Source organism: Pinus tabuliformis, chromosome X (genome assembly GCF_031772625.1).
Source record: "Pinus tabuliformis cultivar Carrire ecotype Pingquan chromosome X, CPIR1, whole genome shotgun sequence".
NCBI classification, from domain to species: Eukaryota; Viridiplantae; Streptophyta; class Pinopsida; order Pinales; family Pinaceae; genus Pinus; species Pinus tabuliformis.
In genome coordinates this window covers 857,702,334-857,727,233 of record NC_142308.1, presented here as the reverse complement: position 1 = coordinate 857,727,233, position 24,900 = coordinate 857,702,334, and the positions used below count along the sequence as shown (strand labels likewise).

Below are 24,900 nucleotides of genomic sequence, written 5' to 3'. Positions count from 1 at the left end.
GTTAACAGCATATATGAAAATGATATGGCACATCAACACTTAACCGTTGGGGAGAAAGTATCGAGGACCGATCACATGCCACGGGGAAGCCACTCGTTCATCCATGGAGATTGAATATGATATAGATCGCCAAATTAATTAATGGTCGAAGACTTTGGTTAAACAAAATTCCAAAGTTCGTATGAATTTTTTACACCACTTAAGTTTTTGGGATATGTTAAACATTGTAATAAAGCCAAATGCACCAAATGTTCCATGTATTAACCATATGTGCCAAAGTTAGGTTTAAAGGATATGCACTAAACCTAGTGCGCTTGGTGTATTAATATTATTGCACCATGTATTATGTCAGTTCACCAAACCAAAAAAAATACCAACTTCAAGCCATATTTAGCCCAGGAAGTTTGACCTTGGAACCTGCCCAAGGCTTATAAAAGGGTTAGCCATTACACTAGTTCTAGAGGAGATGAAATGAAGCTTCGGGGTCATAGTTTTATTCTATGCCTGTAGATGCTCTTTTGAGTATATCTTGGCCATCCTTGAGCCAAATTGAGAATGGAGATAGGCACTGGAAAGCTGAGACAGAAGGATTTCTTTCTATAGTAACTAGTAGTTCCTGCATGCACAAATAATTTGGTGAAATCTCATGTAAAGAAACTCTTTGGATCATTTCCTAATAAAACGAATGCCCACTTGGAAGCGGACCCGGAGACATAGTCTAGGAGGGACGACCTTCATCAACAATATGTTGTGCTTGCTTATTTTATTTCTATTGTTATGTTATTTTTTGCTCTCATGTTTATGTTTATGGCATATTAATGATCAGTTTCCCTCTTTCATTCACACTTATGCAGCCTTAGTTAATGTTTATAAAGTTGCGCAAATAATCAATCCTGTAAGGTTTCAGATCAATTTTTCTTGTAAGAATCATTGAATTGTGTTAACTATAGAAAATTATGCATAGATAGATGATAAGACTATCAATCCAATAAATACAAAAAAATTCTTGTATAACTCAAGTTGAAAAATTCAAAGTGAGATTGCTCTAGTTTCTTTGTTTTAAGGTATATGGAAAAAATTTAGATCGAGACCAATTGATAAATCCATCGCAGCCAAATGCATTAGAAACATGAGAGAAGTATATATCTTTTCCATTTAGAAATTAAAGTAAATAATTTCTGAAATATTTCAGAGGTTGAATGGATTATCATAGCATGTGGCAAAAGTACATGGGAAGATCAAGAAAAAAACACTCAGACGATGTGTGTTTCATGCCATGATTTTTAGATTCCAAGTTCTTGTAGAGGAGATTCAATGATCATTGTGGAACAAAAGAGGATATATAGTATCGATTAGTTAAATTACCACAATTCATTGACTGGACTCATTATTATCGTGTTGAATCCAAATAAGATGACATCTTTAGATTCATAAACAAGAGGTATTTATGCATCCTTTCATAATAATAAGTACTTTAATTACAAAAATGGATCCCCAAGTCATCATACTAATGTGTCTCAAATATAGAATGGAAAGGAGAGTTCCCAAGCATCTAGCCAATCCTGTAACTTCTAACTTAATCCCAAAAACTCACAAAGTAATGCCTTGAATGAATTCATTTGACCTGCCCAACCAACACCATAGCATAACCATGTGACAGAACAATGTATATTTTAGATTTATATATTATTGTGGCATGCCTTACTTACAATTCAACCATGTGACCAAAGTCACCAAACAAGCATGAGATGAAACAAGAAGGGAATAAAAAATTAAAGAAATGGAAATCGGTATAGCCCAATTGCATAGTCCATAAATAAAAGTATCACCTAGAGACATGTTAGCATCAAGGGTTTCACTCACAACAAAAAGAGTGAGAATGTAGGCCCCTACAGTCACACCATGCATATAACTCCTCCAAGATTGTCAAGAAAAAATAATTAGAAAAACTACCATCTTACTCAGAGTGAGACCTAGAAGCAACCAAAATAGACCTGCCTCAAGCTTGGTCACTTTATTTATCCCTAGGTCCGAATTGGAAGTATAATTGGGTGAGAACTTCCTTTTGAGGATAAAATAATTTGGAAAGTAACAATATGAGTTGCCACAAGCAAAAAAAATATGATATAGTCATCGGCCAATTTACAACTAAGCCATTTCATGAAATCTAGTCAAAGATTTCTTCTATATACCACTCCATAATTGTCTCCAGAATGAGTCTCAAACTGAGGATCAACCTTTCATTATATCTGACTACCAAGACCAACCCTATATTTTGTAACGTGTGTTTGCACAGGATCTACAATCTTAGTGCCATCCATGCAAAGTCCCTAAACAAATCCATATCATTATAGGATCAAGATTTAGGAGACAACCAACCAGGGTTAAAAAATAGATTAATGCATGTTGTGCACTCAAAAATCAGTATCACATACCAAGGCTTCTTTCCATCCCATGTTTCTCAACATGTGATTCCCCACATTACTTCCATCAATAACTTTATCAGTGGTAATGACCTCATAACTTTTAGCTTCACCTCCTGGCAGCATTGACGCAGACATCAATATGCTAATACCTAGAGGAAAGGACACGTCAGAGCCTTTTAATCTATTTTTGAGATGTGAAAATAATGGAATTTCTCAGTGTGGAAAATTGCAGAAGCCATATCTTATAGTCACATTTCTATGCAACAACCAAAACTAACTCGCAATGACTGATATAATGATAAAACTATAAATTGCATTTATAGTGCATTAAAAGTGAAACTATGGTAATATAACATTTTAGTAAATATGCAAGCACATTTATATATGCTAAAGCAAAACTAACTCTCAATGGATGATACAATGACAGAAATGTATATTGCATTTCTAATGAGATAGATGCACAAATACAATAAGATAGCATGAACAAAGTCTTTTAGTCCTTGTATAATAAATCAAGAAAAACTAATTTCTAAAATAAAAACTAACGCTAAGAAACACTGATAAAATATCAAAATGCAAGCAATTAAATCTTACTTTTCTCTGCAGGCTCTAAGTCTAATAGATTGTCTGTAGCAGATGATGGTCCATAAGGACTATTACTTTTCGCTTCTTTATTTCTATAACATGATTGAGGAGTCACAAAAAACCTTTGTTTTGTTCCAGCCATTGGTCTATAAGAGCCTAATGTAGATGCATCTATCTTGAATGGAGTTGAAACTGTATTAGCCTCAGGAACCACACTTGTTCCAACCATTGAAGATCAGAATCCTACTGCTCTAGTAGATCCTAAAAATTTTACATTTGTTCTCACCACTCCTCTTGTTGATTCTCTAATCACATACCTTACTATACCATCGACACTATTATTAACAGGCACATGATTTGATTTTACTACACTATCAGATGGAGTATAATTACCAGCAAATGGATTTCTAATTCCATGTCCTAGAGATGACAATCCCTACATTAGGGGACTTTTGAGGTCTAAAATGGGCCTCCTAAGAAAAATGTACAACCAAAAAAAACTTTATAAGAGCCAATATGATTCAAGATGATGATGTCAACCATGGGGGATGATTCACCATTTTTGGAGTAAAAAAGTAAAAAAAAATAAATAATAAAATAATAAAACTACTTTTTCAACTCGTATTTTCAACTTATCTCCCTAAGGTTTTACTCAAAATTTTAGCCGGAGTACTCGTTTGATGCAAAATTTAATTCCTCATCCAAATAGTACCCATGTTGCATACTTTCAATGGACCCTACTACACGAAAAATGAGAATACATGAAAAAACATGATTGCAATCACGTTTTTCATGTACTTCTCAGTTTTTGTGTAGAAGGGACCAAAAAAAATATGCAATATGGGTACTCCTTGGATGAGGAATCAAATTATGCATCCAACGAGTATTTTTTCTTGAAATTTGAGTAAACCGATTCAGAGATAAGTTGAAAATACGAGTTGAAAAAATAGTTTTTCTTTTTTCCCTCTAAAATTTGATGATGTCATCTAATCTTATTTTATTATTTCCACTATTATTTGATTATTTCCTTAGGATGCCCATTTTAGACCTCAAAAATCCCCTAATGATTAGATTCTTTGACATTTACCGTGTTAGACTTAAATTTTGGATCACTTACACCTTTACCAGACATATTTGCATTATTAATATTATTGTTCTCTTCTCATATGAAGAGGTAGGCGATGTTGTTGGAGAGAAATCATCATCTAGGACATATTTGCAATATTAGTATTATTATGCTTCTTATCTGATGAGGTAGGTAAGTTTTTGGAGAGGATTCATCATCTATGAAAATCTGAGCATCCTACCCTTCATGATTACATGCTTCCACATTGTCAAGACAATGTTGATTTTATCTTACTAGCCAATATATTGCCTTTAGAGGACAGCTTAATTTCTTTTAATTTTTCCTTATCATTTTTTCAGTTTCCTATGTAGCAACTACAACAGCCTGAGCATCATCTGGTAAAGAGGGGTTTTTGTCTGAACCTTCATTATTAGTAGTGGTTGTTGTATCCGGAGCTTAAATGACGACATTTTGATGATTAATTGCCCCCTTGGTAGACTTACTTGATGCCTTATTCGTGTCACTAGCTTGATCCACATAAGGCACATATTGTTGTGTCTCTTGGTCATAGGAATACCGTAACATTTTTATCATCATAATAGAGCCTTACATGGTTGTCCAAACAATTAAGATATGGAATAGAGGACTAGTGTTTGGCATCACAAGTCTCATCCACAATAAGCATGTGGCATACTACACAACTAGTGATCAATGATAATATATAGCATTATAAGGGCATGAAATCATGAAAAAAACCTAGCAAAAGAAGGGTAATATGAGACAAAATAAATGCATATCAGTATGACCATCATAGTAAAACCTATATGCTTCATCCTAGACAAACCTAGACTTGGAAACTGCGCCTCCTTCAGAAGGTTCAATGGATGGGTTTCTTGTATCATAACCTTTAACATTTGTTCTTAGGGTCTCACTGTAACCCCTTTAGTTATGTAATAAGACCAAGGGGCCTCATCAAAGTCATAGTTAGTTATTTGAGTCAATAAATTCAGTAAGCAGTTATCTACATTAGTAATAATTGTAAGTGGTTGACCTGCATTATAAAAAGGTACCACAATTAGTTGTAAACGAGACATAGTAATAAATAAAGTGGTTAACTTGTGTTAAGTGAGGGACCTGTTGACGTTGCTAGAAATCTGTCAACCAAGGGGATCTCCCTGATATGAAGTCCCAATTAGACCTCACAACATTTGGTGTAGGATTTGCATCCAGTATAAAGGCCTGATTTCAAAATCCTCAAAGATCTACCTTGGCTCTTACTATCAGCACGGGAGAGTGATGCAATGGTGTCTTCGAACAACAAGGTGAGTGTACCTAGTGAGTGTGCAACGCAACTGTGTCTAGGTTCTCTTACTTTAGGGGGGGGGGAGTGAGCCTCTAAGTGAGAGGTAATAGTACCACCCAAGAAGAGACACACATGAACTAGAAGGACATGTCTAACATCCAAAAAAATAGTCCACAGCAGATGTGACAATCATTACAATCAATGATCAAAGGAAGATCCGCCTAACATCCAACGGAATAGTCCACAGCGGATGTGACAATCATTATAACCGATGAGCGAGGAAAGGTCTGTCAAGTATCCCAAGAAATAGTCCATAAGGATGAGATAGTAATAACAACCATTACAACACATTACCAACAAGATAAGCACTAAAATAACCAAAATAGTTCAATTATCTTAGTACATGTGAAAGCAAACATGAAACACAAACGGCCACAGAATAGTATTACAAACATTCATAAGTCATGCATGAATAACGTGATTACCTTAAAAGGCATGTGTTATTAAGAAAAATTTCCAAGACACATATCTACATTGTACATCACTAGCCCGAGTAGTGGGACATTGGAGCCACTCCTTGCTCCTCAAAGAACTAGTTGATTTCTCTAATGCCTTGAGAGAGGAGCAAAGGTGAAAATTCCTTTGCTCATACAATGAGGGGGTATATATAACCAAGGGTGATGCTTCCCCTTGTGACCCTTTGACTAGCCTCATGATTGTTCAACTTCTTATGACTTTTTCAACTTACATGACTCTCCATATTCTTATGTGTCTGATGGACTTTCACTATACAATACATTTGATTTACAATATACGTGGCCCACAATATGATGTGGAATATGACTGCTCGTGACATGACATGACATGACGTTGTTAACATGGACTGAATTGATGGTGTGGCAATGTCAAGTCACTATTGTTGCTGAGTGATAGATGTGTTCTTGGGTATGCTTTCTCTTCTCCTCCGCATAACTTGATGATGCGGGGCCTTCAATGATTTTCAGCCTTGGGAGGTGGTTGCAAACTTCTATCCATTTTCTTGCCCTTTACAGGTTCACTCATTCGTTTAGCTACAAGTGAGTCTCTATGCATGCTTCCCTCCTTCTCCTTCTTCATCATCTCACCATGACTTGATAGTGTACATGTCCCTGCAATTCACTCATGATGGGATGACATCAATCCAAAAATCCCTAGTCAATATGATGCATTACCATCCATGAACTGAGCCTGGGACAAGTGACAGGCTGGGAGAGAGGTCCTAGTAATTGTGCATTGTGTAGTTCCAAGTGACAGAGAGAGGGCTTGATCACTGAGACTGTGCAGAGTGCAACTTAAGCTTGACTAAGGAACTTTTGATCACAGTCCCCACTGGGGAGAAAAATTACATAGTGGCCATTGGGAGTGAGGATTGTGTAGTTCAGGCAGACATCGGCTGATGCAGGACGAGACCATGGGAGACAGATCTATAGATCTAGGCCTGGAGGACAAATCTGCAAAGTTCTTGACGATAGTGAGCTCCAGCTAGGAGGACACTGGGAGACACCTCTCCGTAGTTTTGGAGCCCAAGGGAGGTTTTTTTCTTTATGCATTGTGAGGTTCCAACAGGAAAGAAGAAAATCTTGAGGACTAACGGTGCAAAGTTCGAAGTTCAAGTCAAACTAAGAGGAATTGTTGTGCAATTCTAGGGGTCAAGGAAAGTTGCTGAGCTCTGGAACTGCGCAGTACAACTTCCCTGGAAAATAGTGACTACGCACTCCGCAGTTCCAGGAAGCAAGGTCACAATCTAAGGGTTGAAACTATGGAGTGCGCAGTTATTTCAAGGTCCGGTGCAGCTGAGTTTCCCAGTCGGGAAGATTTTCGAAAAAATGGCCAAGTGCGAGAGGAAGATAGAGTTGTGATGAACTTGAAATTTGATCGCGTACATAGCTTATTTTGACGACATGACAACATAGACCACCAGGGGAAAAAACAAAGCATTACCCTCTATGTGACCGTCTAATGACAAGAAGCAACAAGTATAACACTTGAGATAGGATTTAGGACGATCGTGATGACACTTGTGCAACAACGCTGAAGACTTTGTGTATGAGTGTGATAGGTGTTTACATGACTAGGAAAACTCATATACACAAATTCCAACCTTAAAAACCACCAGAAAATTATCCCAACACTACATATCAGTCACACATGCCAAAATATGACAGTTAACCCAACATATAAAAGGGAATGAAACACTTAGCGAAAACACATGAAATGAATTTCAGTGTTTGCAACCATACATGTCATTGAAGACATAATGATATGACAATGATAAGTCGTCATTCATACTACACTAGGAGGTGTTTTTTAACTTTATGAGATGCGCTTTGTTTTTTGTACCTACCCTAGAAAGGGTTATGAATCAAATGGAGTTTTCATGCGGTCCTAATCTATGATCTTCTATCATACCTCAGGGTTCCTTGGTCTTCTTATCTAGTGATTATCTTTTCTCCTCAATTCCTTGAGTATCATTTAGCAGGTCCTCCTTCTTAATCTCCTTCTTAATCATCTCGTGATAACCTGGTAGAATTATTGTACTTGTAATCCACTAATGACAAGGCGAATCAGTCTAATAAACCCATAGTCTAAGATGTTGCATGATAATCCATTGACTGAGCCGAAAATGGTATAATGTCAAGGGGAGAAGGCTTAGTGATTGGGCTAGATTAAGGGATAAGACTTCACATTGCCCATTGAAGGAAAGATTTGCGCAGTGCCTGCTGAGGTTCATAATTTCATAATTCAAGCAGGCAGTGGCTACTACATGGTGAGGACCTGGAGGATAAATCTGCGCAGCTTTCAAAGGAAATGGGGATTGGGTAGCAGAGAGGCCTAGGGGAAAATCTGCGTAATTATTGAGTTCATTGATCTGTAGTGGAGGGAAGGTCACTAGAGGTAGCCTCTACGTAGTTTTGGATGCCAAGGGATGTTGGGCTTTCTACGTATTAGTTCCAACAGGAAAGGAAAAAGCTTGAGGGTTGTAGATGCGAAGTGTAGTTTAGGAAGGTTGGATAAGGCTAGTTTTCTAGGAATCCTCTTGAATTTGGCTAAGTGTTGGATCAGTGGAACCATTGTGAACAGTGATAGAACTTGACTGTGACCACACACTTTGACACTTAGTGATACAACATAGATCATCTAGAACATATGAAAACATACTTCACTTAATGCAACAACATTTGTGGCAACTTACAATAAGTGCGACTCCGACAATATACTTTGTGAGGATAATGACGACACTTGTGTAATATTGCGTGAAAATTTAGAAATGAGTGTGAAACATGTCTATGTGATGAGAACAACTCATTTTCACAAGGATTTCCCCTTCAAGCAAACCAAAAATTCCCTTTGCCTAACAAGCGATAACTCCCATGCTCGAATATGACACTTGTTATATAAAAATAAGAGCATGAACGCCTCTTGAGATCGGAGAAGGGAGCTTGAAATAATCAGCTTAACAATAAGTGACTAAGGGATGACATATCGCAGGATCCACAGTAGGCTCCAAAACTTGAGTGTAGGTTGAAATTTTTGAGGGTGTTGCAGCCACTACAACACTTGGCAACACACTGGTAGAATCTATCTTCTCTATTTTTCTTAAATCCTTCCGTGTAGCGCCTTGGTTCTTAAGGGAGTATTGATTCATCATGAAGATCACCTTAGCCTTCCCACTTACCCCACAAATAGTCATGGTCCAGTATATAACTTCTCAATCGAACACAACATAATATTCAGCATAATCACAATGTTTCGAGTTGGAAAGGGTAGTGTAGCTCGCGAGCTTAAGATTTTCAGAGTATAAGTTTTCATCTCTGGTGTTGCTTTGCTACCAACTAGCCTAGATAGTACCCTAACATTTCTCCACAGCTAACGATCCTGGACGACACCTCGGTGGAGTTGCTTTCTTCACCTCTCTGCGCAGGAAGACTTTCTCTTCTTTCACCTTTATTTATTTATTTAAAGAGAACTGTGCATTGGCACTTATTTATTTGTGGGCGTAAGAGGGATCCCGACTTATTGAGAGAAAAAGAGTTTGTTCCTTCAGAGAAGCATATAGGGACCTCTGATTTTGGTTTTCTCATTTAGATTTTTCCCCTTCTTTGTTTCTACTAGTTGGGTAAGATGGAGAACACCAAAGAAGAAAAATCGAGTATAGGCATGAGGTTTCCGGACTAGACATGGGTTCATGGTTGGACCAAAATTCTCCTTACACATAGATCATATTTTCCGTTGGAACTTCATCGGCCAAAATATGTATTAAACACAAAGAAGACGTGTTATCACCTAGATTGAACCTCAGGCTAAAGGAAGGCAATGCCAGGGTAACCACAAACCACGCTTAGCTAAGTAGCTAGCCTACTAGGCGAGGAGAGGGCTCTCTCCGTAAGGATGTTAGCCAAGATGACTGGATCGGGAAAAGGATATTAGGATAGGTATAGTAGCACAAGGTTTGATTTGATTTTGAAGGGGTTTTGCTGGATCAGGGGGAGCCGGACAGTTAGGGCTAGGAAATTAGGTCAAAATTGTAGGGTGTTCAATCGGGGAAGGTAGGTATAAGGCTTAGCACTCTAGGGTTTGATGGGTGAGGTGTTTTAAGACTGGTGAGAAGTTAGGAAGAGCATGTGATTACCATGGATCCTTCCTAAACTGTAGAAAACATATAATGGTGAATATTTCCCCAAAGCAGAGCAGTGATGTTACGAATTCTTCCTATCAACTTGAAAACATTCACTTAGAATAAATGAAATGATTAATGAAGTACAAAAAACATTCTAACATATGATCACAAGAAAAGAAAGTAAACTAAACTTCATACCACATGGATCCCAAAGAAATAGCTGCAATTTTTATTAATCTCCTGCTAAACTGCTACAAAATGATGTACAATCAAGGCATAAGCATCCAGCTGAGTCCAACCCTTTACAATGAGAAAGAAGAAGAAGATATAGACATTGTTTCAACCTCCTCCTATCCTCAGGGGTTGAATCCCTAATATGAGGAGCTAATCTAACCAACACTGAACAAGAAACTGGAATCTAGGCATCCTAACAACTTGCCTCTAAAAGTGAGGAAATTGATTCATTTGTGCTCAAAATGACTTTTAATCTAATGAATCTACCCTCTACTACTAATTATCCATCATATTTACAAGCCAAGTCATCATTTACATAAAACATCCTCCATGAGAAAAAGTTCACGCACACTGTCAAAACACAATAAAATGGTCATCCTGTGCAAAATTTGTCCTACGCGCAGTGCCATTGGTCCAACGCATAGCACCACTTTCAGGTCCCTTTTGGAGGCCTTCCCGACATCCAAATTGATCTCATGATATCTCATTGGAAATATATTCAAGTCTACTTTCCAAAACACCTGGAATTTCTTCATTTGAAGCTCATTTGACCCCTCAAACGTTGATTCTCCCAACACTGCTTATGTGTGTCCAAAAAGTGGCAAAAAGGTCATTTTTGGGGTGTTTTTTGACTTTTTGGTGCACCAGTTCTGCCCCAAAAACTTATCAAATGCATAGTTTTCATGTACTCGTCACTCTGAATCCAAAAATGCAAGCCATTTGTCCATTGGGTTTCCCTAGGAAAAGCAAAGTGCCAATGGTGCTGCGTGTTGAGCCAAATTTTCTGTGTTTAAAATTTTCAAAATTTGCAAATGACAAAAAATCCTCCAAACTTGACCAAAATTAGTGAGCAGCACCATCATCAAGTATCCTAATGAGCCAAGGAAGCTTCAACAAGCAACCTAAGCCTATCCTCCTCTTTTTTTCCTTTTAGAGCCCGTCTTAACCTTGCTTTCATCTGTTTGACCCTTATATTGCAAATTTTGTTCCAGGTTCTGTAGTGGTAGGCCATGTGCCTAATGATCTGGTTGTCCCTATTGGCCTTTTGCATCAACTTTTATAAGTGAAAATTGACTCTTTCAAGCCAAATCTCTCTATCACCCTCAGTTTCCTTCTCAATTGGAGTCAAAGTGACCGGTGCCTCTTCCTCTTGTATTGATGGCTTACCCTTGTCACTTCGTCCTTTTATCTTGAGAAGTTCCAACTCCATGAGGACCTGCTTATCACGCAGCTCCTTGTTCTCTTGTTCCAGATATGTGATGACATACTTGGCTCTCTCCAAATTTTCCATGAATGCTTGGACTTGAGCCTTGTTTTCTTGTATGATGATGTCCTTTATTATTGCTTCATCCTGAGCCTCCAAGTCAATTGTCTCCATGCCATGATGAATATAATGCTGCTCTAACTCATCATGCTTTGTCAAATAAAAGTCTCTTTCTTCCTCATCATCAAGAACTTCCACTTGCATCTTTTCTTTCCCTTTATGCAGCTGCTGCACCTGTACCTACTGTGTCAATGAAGCACAATCATCTTGATCAGGGAATAATGATAAAGACTACTCATCTGCTGAGGGTATGGCTTTTTCTATACAAAGTGGGCCATCTTCTCAATATTCCTGAACAAGAAATAAGGGACGTTTAACATCCTCACCCTAGTAAAATGCATGAGAAGCTTGATGTGATAGGTGTACAGTGTGGGAAAATCTGCCCTCACAAGTGAAATATTTCATGATGATTTTCATCATGGGGGCATACTTGTCTTCAAGGAACCTGAAAGGAAAAAGCCTTTTTGCTTCATTCCCGTACCTGAGTTTTATGTAAGGCTCATAATAGTGTTCATCTAGGTCCTATGCCTTGTGCCACTTCTCCCCTACATTTGGAATCCTGGTTGGATCCGCAATAATGGAGGGTGAAATTGTAAATGTTACCCCAGCAAGAGTCACTTTGTTGTCACAAAGATTGGCCACAAAAATCCTGGTGAGCTCAAGATGGTATTGAACTCTCTCCACCTACTCACAAAACTCATAGCACCCTAGATGCCTGAAACAAGTGACAACCAAATGAGATGCCTGCAACTCTCTGAGGTTTGATGGCTCTTCCCTGATAATTCTGCCTCCCTTGTGTGGTTTTCTCTGATGCCTAGGTCTATCTGTTGAACTGTCACTGCCAGTGTTTTCCTCCTCCTCATAGTCTCTATCTTCTCTATCCATGTTTGCAAATTTTGAGGTTGTGCACTCCTAGAAAGGGATGAAGGGAGTGAGCAAGAGTGATTAGGAATAAGGGAATGGGAGATGACCTTGTGAGGTATTTGGTGGGCTAGGAAATGAATGGGAGGGTATGAATCATGAAAATGAGGGGAGGGGTTCAGGGCTTTAGTGATAGGTGATGGGAGAAATGATGGGGGTTAGGGTTTCTTGGGTATAATTAAGGAAGAATCTAGGGTTTCACTTTTGCCATTGTAAATTACCTTTAAAAACTTAAATTGCAAACCAATGATGAAGTACATTGAGGAAACTTACTTGCTTGATGGAAGAGAGGGTGATTTTTGATGTTTTTAGGTAGCTAGAGGCTTTTTGGCCCTTACTGGCTCAATGAATAACACCTGCTACAAGCATGCAATGCCCTTCTAAATGCGCAGCACACTTGTTTTTTACACTGCCAAAAATGGCCTACATGCAGCGCTCAGTTTCTATGCGCAACACTCTGGATTGAACGCGCAGTGCCACTTCAAGATGACTTTTGATTGCCTTATCGATCTCCAAATTAGGCGTGGGATAGCTTGTTGGAAAGCTTGTCCTCTCTTGTTTCCAAAATTTTTTGAATTTTTCAATTTTGAGCTCATGCACCCTGTGAAAAGTGCAATCTCCCAAGACTGGTCAAAATGTGCAGAATGAGGCTGTCAAAATGAAGAGTGTTGTTACAATCAACGTTTGGAGGTCTTCCTCAACTCCAAATTGTGTGCATGATAGCTCATTGGAAATATATGTTTGTATAGTTATTATTTGACTCATCAAAAAAGTATTTTGGACATTCCATCTAGGAGAAAAATGTATTTTCCCAAGGTCACTCCAGAACTGCAGCAACTCTCCTATGGAAAATTATTGTTTGGACATTTCTCCCAAACCATGAGATTTGTGTAAAAACTGAAGGAGGTTTTTCTTATTGGGTCTATGATGGACAAAAACCTCTCTCACTTTTGTCAAATTCATATTTTCTTGCTCAAAAACATCATTTTAATAAAACCTATCCCAATGTGTGGAATAGGGGATTTGTAGAAATGAAGGGAAATGAAGGGGATGAGGGGCTTCTAAATTCTTGAGAAAATTTTGGAAAGTAGGGAGGGATGTTAGGAAGTAGGGAAAGTGTAATTTGAAGGATTTAGTGAGGAGAAGGGGTCCAAAGGGAAAAAGATAGGCCTAACCTAGAAAAGTGTCAAATTGTAGCAATAGGGTAGGGTTTGTGGGAAAATGATGAATTTGAGGGATATCAGTGATGGGAAGTGTTTAAGAAGGTATATTGGTGAGCACCAATATTGCAGCAATAATGCTGCAACTCCTGGGCTTCCTACTTTACTTTTATCAACTCGGTAGTTCGTAACAAACTTGGAAACGACGGTGTTGTATGCACAAGTACTAGTTCTTACTGCAGGCTGTCACTTAGTCAGCTGATGCAAGATCAATAGGAGCTCAAGCAAACTTCTATGGATTCCAGAAGAAGCTCTATATGTGATGAAAGAAAGGAAAGCTTACTCTACAGAGGCTACTCTACTTGCAGAAAGGAAAAGAAGACTGAAATGTAAAGTAAACCTAGCAAACCCTACTTAACCAACTAATCCTACTTTTGCAGAAAGAGAGATGAAAAACCATGAAAATGAATGCCATTACATACTCAGGAATTAAACAACATCTACTCAAGCTATTTCTAGAAGTAAATGAGCAAAAAACATCTTTTTGGATTTTTATGTATTTTTATGTGAAATTGTCATGCATGTAATTTATTTGATTGTGAATGTGGCAGTGATTAGGTGGCAATGGAGGGCAGTTTTGGGACTTGAGAAGATGTAGGATGGTGTGGATGGGTCCTAGGAGGTCTCGGGTGGCCTGATCCAGGTGGATATTGGTGGCCACTTGCCAATTCCACCTGGACCCCCACCATTGTTCTTCTCAGCATTTTCAGTTTCCTTAATTGTAGTACAACTTACTATTTTTAGCAGTTTTTCGGGTCCTGAACTTCCGGAGCCGTTTTGAGGCCCTAAACGACGTTTTTTGGGGAATCCGGGGGCAACATGGGTCCAAGGAGTGGACCGATGTTGCCTGTTCCAACAATGATATTTCTCGGATAGATCTTTCTAACGAGCTATTGTATGCGTCAAACGGAGATCGTATGCCAAAGTTACGACCATGGGAAGTTGATGTACCAACTTACCCCAAACGGGGCCCATAGTTTGGCGTTTCATCTTCTAGGGTTAGGTTTTGGAATGTTAAGGGTTTTTCCACTATTTCTCAATAATAAATAGGCCTTCGAGCCTCATTGTAAGACAGTTCAGAGGCATGTAGCCATCACATCTCTTCTCAGAGATAAGCTACCATCGCCCTAGCTGGTTTATTTCCATTTCTGGTTGTAAGCATATTTCAGTATTTTCCATTAATGAAATGAAGTATTATTTCCGCTGCATCTTTGTGTATATGGTTATCTCTGTAATTTGTTGTGTTCCTGTTTAAATCCAGATCAGTGGTATCAGAGCGGTCTGCTTTTTCTCTGTTTTTCTTTGCATGTCCCCAACAAGGTCGGGATATAAGGAGTTAGGGCTTGAACTGGTTGAACCTTTGCAAGACCAGCCTCGCAAATCCCGACGGCCTCCCATGGCGGATGAGAAGAAAGACGAGGGGGCAGGAGATCCCATCAAAATCTTGCTCGAAGAAGCCCTCGAGCGACAACGGAACGCGATGATGGACAGCTTTGCCCAGATCCTTCAACGGCTACCCAGAAGCAACGCATCGGCTTCCAGCAGCTACTCTGGAAATGCCACACCCTTTAAGGTACAAGTTAATTTTGAAATCCCCATATTCGAGGGTCAGATAGACGCAGATGCCGTAGATAAATGGTTAAATCTGCTAGAGGGTTATTTTTCTGTTCATGAATTTTCGAGTCGGGAAAAGATTGTTTTTGCTCTTCTCAAAGCAGCCCCCCACGTCAAGGACTGGTGGGAAACCTACTGCGAGCAGAAGGATGAAAGTACTGGCTCACTATTTTCAGCCGCACCCACCTGGGATTCGTTCCGGGATGCCATCAAGGAGCAGTACTACCCTGTTGGAAGCTATGAGGATGAATACATAAAGTGGACCACGCTGCGGCAGGGAAGGGACCAAGATGTGCCGGAGTTCACCAATATTTTCCATACCCTTCGCACAAAGTTGGGTATCAAAGATTCGGAGCAACATTTGATACTCAAATACCGTGGCTGCCTGCACAAGTACATCCAGGAAGAAATACAATTCCTAAACATCTCCTCGCTCGGTGCCGCATACCGATATGCCGTCAAGGTCGAGCAGAAGTTTAAACAAAAGAAGCGAGACTTTGGATCTGCGAATCTAAAGCAGGGGAAAGGTGCCCCTAAACCACATAACAAAGGACAAAGCCAAGGCGGGACAGCCCAAGACAACCAGCCAAAGCTGCAAGCAAAGAACAGCGCCGCGAAGCCGAGAAAGGACACTGGAAAATGGTGCGAGTTCCATAAGAGCTCCACTCACAACACAAGTGAGTGTCGGGCCAAGCAGTCACTGGTGGCTGAGCTAAAGGTTTCAGAATCAGATGCATGTTCCGACTCTGAGTCAGAACCCGAGAAGGGGAATGAAAAAGGGAAGCAGATCATTGATGCGGATCCCAGCGCCACTGTTGCTACCGCAAAGATCCAGAAAAATGAACCCGAAGATCCAGAGGAGGAGGAGCGTCTCTTCCACTCCCAGATGTGGGTAAAGGGCTCCCCGATACAGTTCATTGTTGATAGCGGGAGTCAAAAGAACCTCATTTCGGCAGAGGTCGTGAAGCGGTTGGGCTTACCGACCACAGCACATCCACAACCATACACCATTGGGTGGCTTCACCAAGGACGAGATCTTCGCGTGAGCCAGCAGTGTCGTCTTCCATACAACATCAAGCCCTTCACGGATGAGGTATTGTGTGACATTGCTCCCCTTGAAGTTTGTGATGTATTACTAGGACAACCATACTTGTGGAAGCGACATGCTGTGTATGAATCAAGGCCCCGTGCTGTTATTATTACATTGGGAAATAAGTTGTACAGGATACTAGAGGTAGCACCACCTACCGCCATCTCTTTGATTACTGCAAAACAATGCAGTAAGATCATTTCCAAAACCAGGAAATTTGTTTTCCTGATGATACGCCCTCAAGGAAAGAAGAAGACAGTGGCCGCAGCCGCCAGACAGGGTCCCTCTGCACGACAACTACAGATGGACAAGGTTGTGGAGGAGTACGAGGACATCTTCACCTCCCGGCAGGGGTTCCTCTGCACTGTCAAGTCAAGCACTCCATCGATCTGACCCCAGGTGCGCCGCTACCCAATGGACCAATTTATCGGCGCTCCATTCTGGAGAACGATGAAATCAAGAGGAAGATTCAGGAGCTCCTGCAGAAAGGTCACATCCGTCCAAGTTCATCGCCCTGTGGGAGCCCGATCGTGTTGGTACAGAAGAAGGATGGGACGTGGAGACTCTATATTGACTATCGGGCGCTGAACAAGATCACTGTCCGTAATAGGTACCCGATCCCGTAGATTGATGACCTCCTAGACCAACTAAAGGGGGCGAAATATTTCAACAAGATCGATCTGAAGTCAGGATATCACCAGGTACCCATCGAACCCTCTGATGTGTGGAAGACTGCCTTCAAATCCAAGGAGGGCCTCTTTGAATGGTTGGTTATGCCTTTCGGATTGACGAATGCTCCTGCAACCTTCATGAGGCTAATGGATGACATCTTGCGGCCATTCACCAACTCCTTTGTAGTAGTATACTTGGATGACATCCTGATCTTCAGCCAGAGTTGGGAAGAGCACCTCCACCACATCCGACAGGTTCTCCAAACACTGCGACAACACAAGCTATGTGCCAATTTGGAGAAATGCACTTTTGGCATGACCCAGGTTCAGTATCTGGGATACATCATTGATGAACAGGGGGTGCATGTCGATCCAGCCAAGATCCAAGTCATTCGGGATTGGCCCTCTCCAACCACTCTAACAGAGCTCCGCAGCTTTCTAGGTCTTGCCAACTTCTACCGCAGGTTTGTGTTGGGGTTTTCTCATATTTCTTGGCCCTTGAGTCAAGTCACCAAGGGAGGGGCGAAAGCAAAATTCTTTTGGTCTGAATCTCAACAGAAGGCATTCATGGAGTTGAAGGATCGCCTCTGCACGGCACCAGTGCTCGCGTTACCAGATTTACAACAACCATTTGAGGTCGAGACAGATGCCTCTGACTATGCTATTGGGGCAGTCCTTACTCAACATGGACATCCAGTGGCATATCACAGTGAAACACTTTCAGACACAGTCCGGAAGTACCCCACTTATGATAAAGAGATGTATTCCATTGTACAGGCCTGCCGACAATGGAAGCATTACATTTTGGGGAAGGAAACGGTCATCCACACAGACCACCGACCCCTGCAGTTCATACAGACCCAAGGGAAATTGCAGAATGATCGCCATCAGAAGTGGTCTACATACATGCAACAGTTCCACTTGAATATCAAGTATAAGAAGGGCAGCACCAATAATGTTGCAGATTGCCTCAGTCGACCACCGATCATGGCGTTAACCACCGTGCTCAACTCTTGTGGGCACGAGACTTCTGATTGGCCACTTCTCTACAAAAGCGACCCAGAATTCGGCCACACATACCAGACACTCTTGGAGGGTCGGCATGTTCAGAATTTTCACCTTCAGGATGCCCTATTATGCCACCTCGGTCACCTTTGTGTTCCTTCAAGCGAGCGTGCCAATATGATTTGGGAAGCCCACTACAGTCGGGCTGCTGGGCATTTCGGGGTCGAGAAAACAGTGGCAATTCTGCAAAATTATTTCTATTGGCCGAATCTTCGACAGGATGTTGGGAAGTACATCAGATCATGTACTGCCTGTGCCATTGCCAAACCGACCATTAAGAAGCACGGCCTCTATACCCCGTTGCCTACCCCTAGTCGACCTTGGGAATCCATCTCCATGGATTACATGTCAGGCCTTCCTTCCACTAAGCATGGAAATGACTGTGTTTTTGTGGTCGTCAACAGGTTCTCGAAGATGGCCATTATGGTGGCCTGCAAGAAGAATATCATAGCAGAAGCCACTGCTAAACTCTTCTTTGAACGAGTGTGGGTGCACTTTGGGATCCCACAGTCTATCATCTCAGATCGGGACAGTCGGTTTCTCAGCACATTTTGGTCCAGTCTCTGGTCAATGCTGGACACCAAACTCACGAAGTCCACAGCCTTCCATCCTCAAACTGATGGCCAGACAGAGGTTGTCAATAGGATGATTGTGCACATTCTGTGCATGTATAACTCAAAGCATCCACGCACATGGGACGAGAGCCTCCCCTATGTTCAGCACAGCTACAACCGAGCTCTTCACAGCTCCACTGGCCATAGCCCTTTTCAGGTGGGTTTGGGATTCCAGCCACTATGCCCCATTGATGTGGCCATGCCACTTGCAGCTACTCACATAAATTCAGCTCATGTCCAGTCCGAAACAGATAAGGCCACCAGCTTCGTTGAGCGCATCCAACACATTCGCCAGCAGGTCCATGACATTCTTGAGAATTCAAATGCAAAGTACAAGCAGCGACATGATCAACATCGGGTGCCACACAAGTTTCAGGTGGGCGACAAAGTCTGGTTGCATTTGCAAAAGGAACGCCTTACTGGAGCCTATCGGAAATTGAGACCACTCCGATATGGTCCTTACACCATTACTAAGGCTATGGGAGACAATGCATTTGAGCTCAGCATTCCCCCATTCCTTGGCCTACACCCAGTGTTCAATGTGGACCGCCTTCGGCCATACTTTCCACCATTACTAGACACATCCGACATTGCAGAACAGCTCAAACCCACAGAATTAAATCCAGATTGCATGGAACAAGCTGCAGCTGATCGGATCATGGACACACAGATCAAGAACACTCGCCAACAGAATATCCAACTGTATCGAGTTGTCAAAGTAGGCCAACTCCTTCAGCAGGGCAAGTGGCTCACCAGGGAACAAGTTCAGCAAAAGTTTCCTCATCTCATGGAGGAGCTCAACGCAATGGGGACCATTGCTTCCTAAGGGGGGAGGAATGATCCAGGTGGATATTGGTGGCCACCTGCCAAGTCCACCTGGACCCCCACCATTGTTCTTCTCAGCATTTTCAGTTTCCTTAATTGTAGCACAACTTACTATTTTTAGCAGTTTTTCGGGTCCTGAACTTCCGGAGCCATTTTGAGGTCCTAAACGACGTTTTTTGGGGAATCCGGGGGCAACATGGGTCCATGGAATGGACCATGTTTCCCATTCCAACAATGATAGTGCTCGGATAGATCTTTCTAACGAGCTATTGTATGCGTCAAACGGAGATCGTATGCCAAAGTTACGACCCCGGGAAGTTGATGTACCAACTTACCCCAAACGGGGCCCATAGTTTGGCGTTTCATCTTCTAGGGTTAGGTTTTGGAATGTTAAGTGATTTTCCACTGTTTCTCAATAATAAATAGGCCTTCGAGCCTCATTGTAAGACAGTTCAAAGGCATGTAGCCATCACATCTCTTCTCAGAGATAAGCTACCATCGCCCTAGCTGGTTTATTTCCATTTCTGGTTGTAAGCATATTTCAGTATTTTCCATTAATGAAATGAAGTATTATTTCCGCTGCATCTTTGCGTATATGGTTATCTCTGTAATTTGTTGTGTTCCTGTTTAAATCCAGATCATGGCCTTCTGGAGGCTTTTCCCGCAATCGGACTTCAAAAAGAAGCCTACAGGAAAATCTACAAGAGGCTGCAGGGGATCTACAGGAGGTCTACAGGAGGATGCCGAGAGAATTTTTGGAGGTTTTGAAGGTGTGAAAGTGGGTGGAAAGGGTATCTGAAGGTTGGGATGATGTGTTAAGTCACCTAGGGGTCACCAAGGATTGCTAGGAGAGGAAAAGATGGTCGGGAGAGAGGAAGAAATCCTATGGAAAAACGCAGAAAACTAAGGCATATTTGAGGTGAACTTTGGTCGACCTGTAGGGCATAGATCAGGGAGAGAATGTGATGGATGGTAGGCTGACTTGCTGTGAGAAGATATTTTCTACAAAAGGACTTGAAAATCAAACAAGGAGATCAAGCAAGCAAGGAAACTAAGTACATCAAAAAAACATAATTTTGCATTGAGCTACTCAAAATTATGAGCTATGGAAAGAAATGCTGAAAAATGCTATAATGAGAGAAAGCATGGAAGGAAACTTATTGCAAGACAGAAATGAGCATGGTGAAAGAGATCTAAAGCAAAGCATTAACCTTCTAACAAACTGCAACACTAGAAATCCTATGGAGAAGGCAAATCTGTGTTTTTGTGGCAGCAAGAGGGTCTTGGCCTCAGTTCATGGTCCCAAAGGGAGGAAAGGAGGCCAAGGCTCTGTTGATTGCCTTTTATATCTTCTTTCTATCACTGTTCAACCTGCTATGGAAAACTCAAATGGAAACAACCTTCTAAATCACCAAAAGCAACCTATTCTTAACCAAGAAAGAAATTCACCAAACAGCGACTAATTCATAAACCAAAACAAAGCATAGAAATACAAACAAGAGGAGCTTGGCTGCTTGGATTGGGCCCTAACCCAAGAGCTTTAGCCCTCTGAGGTAACTCAGTGCTAGCTCAAAAAGGATCTCATCTTTATTATCAAAATAATAATAGGATTACATGAAACTGTCAACAAAAGTAAGCTCGAATTTGAGCAGAGCAAAGCTGCAACAAAAATTCAAAAATTTGACTAACTTCCTAATGAGTGTTGGGTTGCGTTATATTCTTTCCATGTAGTTAATAGGGGGTTTGAAGGGCACCCGTAACCCCACTTTATGGGGTTCAGGGCAGCGCCCTGGAAAATTTTGGTTTTGGACCATATGTTAGGTTGGGCGGACCCACCTATGGTTTTGTGCATGATTTTCGCACATGTTTTTTGGACGCGATGGTTTTCGGTCCATGGTATTGGATGCTTCGGCATGTATAAATATGTATTGTAACATTGAAAGGAACACAATGAAAAATCAAGCTGGTAGTCCCGATTTTGGGATCCAGGAAAAAATCTCTGTGCATATGTGTTTTATGGGTTATGCTCTCGCATTGTTTATTTTCTTTGTTTAAGAATTCGTATGCAGGTAATTTCTGTACAGGGTTAAAACCTACATTTGGTATCAGAGTTGTTTTGGCTTCAAGGGGACGCCTTCAAGGATAATTTTAGGGGCGAATGTTCGCCCTTTGGCGAAATTAAGGGGTTTTAAATTTTTAGTGGGCGAATATTTTGTATCATAGTACATTTTTACAAATCACCTCAAATAGCCCACCTTATTTTAAGGGAGAGGGTAAAAAAGGTAAATTTAGCCCTTGAAATTAGGACTTACAACCTTCCATTCGCCCATTTTCAAGAATAGGTTTTATTTAAGTGAATCCATTCGCCCATTTTCAAGAATAGGTTTTATTTAAGTGAATCCTATGGGCCAAATACCATATTTATAAAAGAGGTACGGTAAATTAATAAAAATATAAATAAATGAGAGGTATGGTAAATAAATAAAACATTTTTTATATTTACTCCATAAGTCACCTTATATACATGTAAGGGTGTAAACAAATAAAAATATAAGTAAAGTGGACGTATGGTAAATAAATAAAATGTCTTTTTATACTTACTCAAAAGGTATGGTAAATAAATAAAAATATAAATAAACTAGACGTATCGTAAATAAATAAAACCTCTTTTTATATTTAGTCCATAACCCTCGTTCTATTTATGAAGGCTCAAGAAAGAGGTTTTATTTAAGTGAATCCTATGGGCCAAATACCATATTTCTAAGAGAGGTATGGTAAATTAATAAAAATATAAATAAACGAGAGTTATGGTAAACAAATAAAACATTTTTTTATATTTACTCCATAAGTCACCTTATATTTACGAACACTCAAAAAATGGGTTATATTTAGGTGAAACCTAAGGCCAAAATACTATGGGACAAATACCATGGACTAGATTGTTATTAATACCATGCAAAAAACTATTATTAACCCTAATATTAGAATTAATAAAAATAAAAATGGCACATGGTATTGACCCATGGTATTCACCAAAATGGCACATGGTATTGACCCATGGTATTCACCAAAATGGCACATGGTATTGACCCATGGTATTCACCTGGAATGTAGCCTATTTAAATGGGGGAATTAAACCAGCATGTAGCCTATGCTAAGATTCACTAGGACTTTACAAAGTTTTATTATTTAGTGAAAGACTCACCAAGATCTTACAAGATTTTATAATTGAGTAAAATATTCTAATAAAAATAAAAACAGCACATGGTATTGACCCATGGTATTCACCAGAATGGCACATGGTATTGACCCATGGTATTCACCTGGAATGTAGCCTATTTAAATGGGGGAATTAAACCAGCATGTAGCCTATGCTAAGATTCACTAGGACTTTATAAAGTTTTATTATTTAGTGAAAGACTCGCCAAGATTTTATAATTGAGTAAAATATTCGCCATGCCTGGTGAGAGATTCGCCAAAAAATTATATATACATATTATACTATTGATAAAATCGCCTTCCATTTTTCCTATATACCATGGAGATTCGCCCATTTATTATATTTATAAATTTAGGGGGGGTTCTTAAAATTTTCCCTGGACGCCTTTGTTGCTGAGGGGTTTCGCTCGGGCCTGTGGTAGACCCTGTTCAGTGGGAGATCTGCGAGATCGATTCTCGTGGTGAAAGAAGATGGCGAGCAGTGGAAAGATAGAGATTGAGAAGTTCAATGGTCAGAATTTTGAGTTGTGGAAACTCAAGATGGAGGATCTGTTGGTGGATAAAGATCAGTGGATCACAGTAGATCCGGGTACTAAACCATCGGGAGTGACCGATGAAGAATGGAAGAAGTTGGATTGGAAGGCAAAGAGCACAATACGATTGTGTGTCTCGGATTCAGTATTGCTGAATGTATCAGGGAAGCTACGGCAAAGGCTTTGTGGGTCAAGTTAGGGAATTTGTACCAATCTAAGTCTCTGGTGAATAAACTGTTCCTGCGGAAAAAGCTGTATAACCTGAGGATGAAAGATGGAGACTCGGTGACAGAGCATCTAAATGCGTTTAATACTGTGGTAAGTCAGTTATTATCTGTTGATATTAAAATTTCAGATGAAGATAAGTGCATCAGTCTATTGTGTTCTCTACCAGATTCGTGGGATAGTCTGGTTATTGCAATAGGTAGCAATGCAACTGCTTTGCAGTTTGATGAAATAGTCTCAGCCTTGCTGACGGAGGAGATGAGACGGAAAAATATGGACAATCAGAATGGTGATGCCTTATCTGTACGAGGACGGTCCCAGAACAGAAACAAAATTAAGTCATTGAGTGGGAGATCTAAATCTCCAGGAAAGCCTACAAAGGTGGTGTGCTGGAAATGCGGAAAGGAAGGGCACTTTAGAAGGGATTGTAAATCTAAAGCTCCTGATAAAGGAAAGGGATCTGATGATGCTCCTTCTGCAGAGGCGAAAACCACCTCAGATGAAGGTGGGGATGTGTACCTAGCTTCTTCAAGTACACATGTAGATCATGAGGCATGGTTGATTGACTCAGGTGCATCCTTTCACTTCACTCCCCATAGAGAGTGGTTCTGCGAGTATGAGAAATACAATGGTGGTGATGTCTTCTTAGGAGATGATAGGAAGGCTAGAATCATTGGTCGGGAAAAGTAAAGTTGAAGTTGCAAGGTGGAAGGGTTAGAACACTTTCGGGTGTTCTACATATTCCTGCATTGGCCAGAAATCTGATTTCTGTAAGCAAGTTGGATGATGCAGGTGTAAAGACGTTGTTCGAGAAAGATACCTGCAAGATGGTTCGAGGAGCACTGATATTAATGCGGGGAGTTCGGATTGGAACTCTGTACAAGCTGCAAGGTAGCACTGTTGTTGATGGGTGCAATAGTTCTATGGTTCCTGAAAATGGAGTAGAGAATCTAGTAGTCTCTGGAGAGAAGACCATGTTGTGGCATCAAAGGCTTGGACATACTGGAGAGAAGGGCCTTCGAATACTTCATGGTAAAGGTATTGTAGAAGGTATGAATAATAGCTCTCTGGATTTTGATTTCTGTGAAAATTGTGTATATGGGAAGCAGAATCGGGTGAGTTTCCCCTCTAGTGGTAAGAGGACGAAACAGATTTAGAGCTTGTGCACAGTGATGTGTTTGGACCTGTGAAGGTTCCATCACTGGGTAAGTCTGTGTACTATGTATCATTCATAGATGACTTCTCAAGGAATACATGGATATATTTTCTTAAGAAGAAATCTGAAGTCTTTGACAGGTTTAAAGAATT

General features: G+C 40.5%; 2 pseudogenes; both read right to left on the bottom strand.

Annotated features, from left to right (window-relative positions):
* Positions 1–2,148: 2,148 nt before the first annotated feature.
* Positions 2,149–3,805, bottom strand: LOC149142417 (SUPPRESSOR OF ABI3-5-like; annotated as a pseudogene).
* A 266-nt stretch (positions 3,806–4,071) lies between these two features.
* The window catches only part of LOC149142416 (uncharacterized), a 43,272-nt pseudogene continuing 22,443 nt past the window's right edge, over positions 4,072–24,900 (bottom strand).